Source organism: Myxine glutinosa, chromosome 4 (genome assembly GCF_964187855.1).
Source record: "Myxine glutinosa chromosome 4, kmMyxGlut1.1, whole genome shotgun sequence".
In the NCBI taxonomy this organism is placed as follows: Eukaryota; Metazoa; Chordata; class Myxini; order Myxiniformes; family Myxinidae; genus Myxine; species Myxine glutinosa.
Genome location: NC_136264.1, coordinates 195,982,038 through 195,986,485, shown reverse-complemented (window position 1 = coordinate 195,986,485; position 4,448 = coordinate 195,982,038). Strand labels below are relative to the sequence as shown.

General features: G+C 53.1%; 1 protein-coding gene across 1 annotated transcript in view; it reads left to right on the top strand.

Annotated features, from left to right (window-relative positions):
* TSEN2 (tRNA splicing endonuclease subunit 2) overlaps window positions 1-4,448 on the top strand; it is an 841,321-nt gene that overhangs the window by 320,049 nt on the left and 516,824 nt on the right. The gene's annotated exons all lie outside the window — the stretch shown is intronic.

Sequence of the window (4,448 nt, the reverse complement as noted above, 5' to 3'; positions counted from 1 at the left end):
TGACGTGAAACCAACCTCACGTTACCATGGCGACGAACGTGGAATTCATCCAATCAAAATCATGTGGAACTACTTTCATATGGGTAAGCAGAAGCTGTCGTCCCGGTTTGGGTTTAAGTCCCTAAAATCCATTGGCCTGGTGGAGAGGGAGAGAAAGAGAAAGAGAGTGAGAGTGAGAGTAAGAGTAAGAGTAAGAGAGGGCGAGGGAGAGAAAGGGAGGGCGAGGGAGAGAAAGGGAGGGCGAGGGAGAGAAAGGGAGGGCGAGGGAGAGAAAGGGAGGGCGAGGGACGGAAAGAGAGGGAGAGAAAGAGAGGGCGAGTGAGAGAAAGAGAGGGAGAGAAAGAGAGGGCGAGTGAGAGAAAGAGCGGGAGAGTAGGAGAGGGAGAGAAAGAGAGGGCGAGGGAGAGAAAGAGAGGGCGAGGGAGAGAAAGAGAGGGCGAGTGAGAGAAAGAGAGGGCGAGTGAGAGAAAGAGAGGGCGAGTGAGAGAAAGAGAGGGCGAGGGAGAGAAAGCGAGGCCGAGGGAGAGAATGCGAGGGAGAGAAAGAGAGGGCGAGGGAGAGAAAGAGAGGACGAGTGAGAGAAAGAGCGGGAGAGTAAGAGAGGGCGAGGGAGAGAAAGAGAGGGCGAGGGTGAGAAAGAGAGGGAGAGAAAGAGAGGGAGAGAAAGTGAGGGAGAGAAAGATAGGGAGAGAAAGAGAGGGATAGTGAGAAAGAGGGCAAGGGAGAGAAAGAGGGCGAGGGGGGAGGGGGAGAGAAGGAGAGGGAGGGGGAGAGAAGGAGAGGGAGGGGGAGAGAAGGAGAGGGAGGGGGGAGGGGGAGAGAAGGAGAGGGAGGGGGGAGGGGGAGAGAAGGAGAGGGAGGGGGGAGGGGGAGAGAAGGAGAGGGAGGGGGGAGGGGGAGAGAAGGAGGGGGAGGGGGAGAGAAGGAGGGGGAGAGAAGGAGAGGGGGGGAGAGAGAAGGAGAGGGGGGGAGAGAGAAGGAGAGGGAGGGGGGAGGGGAGAGAAGGAGAGGGGGGGAGAGAGAAGGAGAGGGGGGGAGAGAGAAGGAGAGGGAGGGGGAGAGAAGGAGGGGCAGGGGGAGAGAAGGAGAGGGAGGCGGAGAGCTAACAGAATCATTGGAATCTCCCGCGATGAAGCTAACTCCAAGGGCCTCTCACTCACTCACCGCAGGCAGGTTGGTGGTCTTTCCATCTTCTACCGACTCCTCTCTGGCCTTGCCCCCCCAGCTCTCTCTGGGCTCTGTCCCGCAAATATTCCTACAGGTCGCACAAGATCTGCCTGCAACCCTCTTATGGTCAAACTGCCAAAATCAAGACTCTCTGCTCACCTTCACTCCTTTATTCCTCTTTTCTCCCGCCTCTGGAACAAACTCCCTCACTCTCTTCAATCCCACTGCACCCTCCAGGTCTTTAAAACAGCTGTTCACCACCATCTCTTATCTTCCCCCATCCAAAACCTTGATCTTTTCTACCCCCGCTAATTTCACCCCAATTCCACTTTTTTGAAATACCAACTTCTGTCCTGGAAGTCCTTGGTGTCCTTGTGTTTTATACTTCCTCTCCACCACCCCCCCCCCCCCCCCCCCTTCCCACGCCTCCTCCCCCCAAGCCCTCTCCCTTCCACACATCTCCCTGCTCTCAAATGTTATGTTTGTGTGCTTCCCCTTCTCTCCCCATCTTGTTTTCCGCTCCCTCTTATTATATATTTTGTTTGTCTGGTTGATTTGTTTGTGAAGTAAATGTTAGCTCTTTCACGAGCCTCGATTCAGTATACAAAAAAAAAAAAAAAAAAGAGAAGGAGAGGGAGGGGGCGAGAAAGAGAGGGAGAGAGGGGGAGGGAGAGAAAGAGAGGGAGAGGGAGAGAAAGAGGGCGAGGCAGAGAAAGACGGCGAGGGAGAGAAAGAGAGGGCGAGGGAGAGAAAGAGAGGTCGAGGGAGAGAGGGCAAGGGAGAGAAAGAGAGGGCGAGGGAGAGAGAGAAAGAGAAGGAGAGGGAGAGAAAGAGAGAGGGAGAGAAAGAGAGAGGGTGAGGGAGACAAAGAGAGGGAGAGAAAGAGGGCGAGGGAGAGAAAGAGAGGGAGAGAAAGAGAGGGAGAGAAAGAGGGGGCGAGGGAGAGAAAGACAGGGCGAGGGAGAGAAAGACAGGGCGAGGGAGAGAAAGACAGGGCGAGGGAGAGAAAGACAGGGCGAGGGAGAGAAAGACAGGGCGAGGGAGAGAAAGACAGGGCGAGGGAGAGAAAGACAGGGCGAGGGAGAGAAAGAGAGGGCGAGGGAGAGAAAGAGAGGGAGAGGGAGAGAAAAAGAGAGAGAAGGAGAGGGAGAGAAGGCGAGGGAGAGAAAGAGAGGGCGACGGAGAGAAAGAGAGGGAGAGAAAGAGAGGAGAGAGAAAGATAGGAGAGAGAAAGATGTCACTCTGAAACGTGATTCGGGAACAGGATGTTATGATGTGCTCCATGAATTGGTCAGGCTTTCCGCAGTTGCAGTGAGGTTTTGAGCTGCCACATGTGCGTCACGTCACCACGTCGGCCATTTTCAGTCCTTTATCCTCTGCAGATGTTCCACTCGTGAGAGACGTCCAAGCTCGGAGTCCCCACGGTTCAATGCCCGCTCAGCCAGGGTACGCGGAGCACCAGAGACGAGATGGTCTGCACTGTCCCCTGCGAAGGCCCAGGACGAGTACGGAGCACAGGGCAAGCACCGTTGCGGTTGGTGCTTCCAGGCCTTGCAAACGGGCCGCAAGAACTGAACTGGAGTTGCAGAGCAGCAGGAGCTCCTAGCTCAGGACCCGGGACCATGCGCACCCCAACACCACGAAACCGAACACATCTGCTCCAGCGCTGGGGCACTTCATTCCTCCCGCTCAGCTGCTCTTCCTCTTGAGCCTCAGTCGTTGTCCCGGCATCCTCCTTCCACGACCACACTAGAGCAGCGTCAATGTTTTTGGTGATGGGAAGGACATGCTCACAGCAACTGTGTTGTGGTCTGAAGCTAGCGTGTTCTCGGGGAAGGGGTGGATTGATCATTCAGCTGATTCTTTAAAGGATGAGCCACTCCAGAAGCTTTTAAGTTGTTGTTTAGCCCCAGACTGTTCTGCTCAAACAGGCCTGTGGCACTGATATAGCCGATCAATCTCCTGGGAGCGACCCACATCTAAGATGGTGTACTCTTACCTTTGTAAAGCCAGGGCCACAAGAGGGAGAGGGGGAGAGAGAGAGAGAAGAGGCGGTAGGTCGGTCCATGGGGACCAATCGGCACTCTGACTGTGACCGCGCTGCCCTGACTAATCCAGGAAGCAGGGAAGAGTGGAGAATATTTGGGCCCACGACTTGCATTGGAGGGTACAAACTCGCGCAAAGAGGCATCACCAATAGTTGCAGCTTAAGTTGTACAGAGCAGGGAGATGGGCCTGTACCTCCCAGGGGCAACTGGTTGGTTTTCTTGGTTTGCCCAGAGCTATCACCATTGCCTCTTGCCAAATTTGGGGGATGTGGCCAGCCTCCATAACAGTTGTTGTTGTTGCTGCTGTATAGCATGCAGTGCTGACCATGACAGTGCTGCCCTAACGAATCCTGGCAGCAGGGAAGACTGGGGAAGATTTGGCACCCGACTTGCGTTGGGGGATACAACCACTGCGCAGAGGTGTCCCTGATAGTTGTCTCCCTAACAGTTGAGAAGATGGCTGGAGGCAGGTCTTGCCAGCCGGCTAAGGTGGTGGAGAAAGTCTGGTAGGATGTCATTTTCTCAAGGGAAAAATGGTCTAACGATGACAAAGATTCTGGACAGGTTGTCATTGCTTTTCGGAGTTTCTTCTTGACCTCCTGTTTACATTGTTTGTCTGGGGACCCTTTTGAACTGATCACTAATGCTTACTATAATTCATGGGCCGGTGTTTGTTTGTTTGTTTGTCGCGCTACTCCTACAGTTCTGGCCCGATTACATCCAGACTTCCTATATAGGTTCAGTATGACCCAATTTAGTGTATAGGGGTATTTTTTTTTTATCTTTGCCGGTGGTTTTGGGGGAAAGTGAGGGGGTACAAATTTATCTATGTAAATGTGTATCGTGTTTGGGTGTTAGTTTGGGTGTTAGAAACACAGTTTCCAAATGGGCCTTCAGTTTGGAGTGGGTATTACAAGTTCCCAACCCTGACAGTAGTATGACAGTATTCCTGTCCCCACGTTTTCCAGTGCAAAGAGGTGTTTTTAATTATAAGCAGTAGCCATGTTTTTGCTTCATGCACGTAATCCAGGGTTGTTTTTTTATTTATTTTCGGGAGCGATTGAGGGAGCTGTCAGTTGCCTATACACCGCCCAAATAAAGATATGTGTCAGAAGAACGTGTTGCATGCTGAGAACAAGATCACCCGTAGGGCGGGTACTCTGCTAGTTCCACTAATTTGGCAACAGCAGCATTTGCACTCACTTGCAGGTTGATGGCCTTTCTTCACAACAA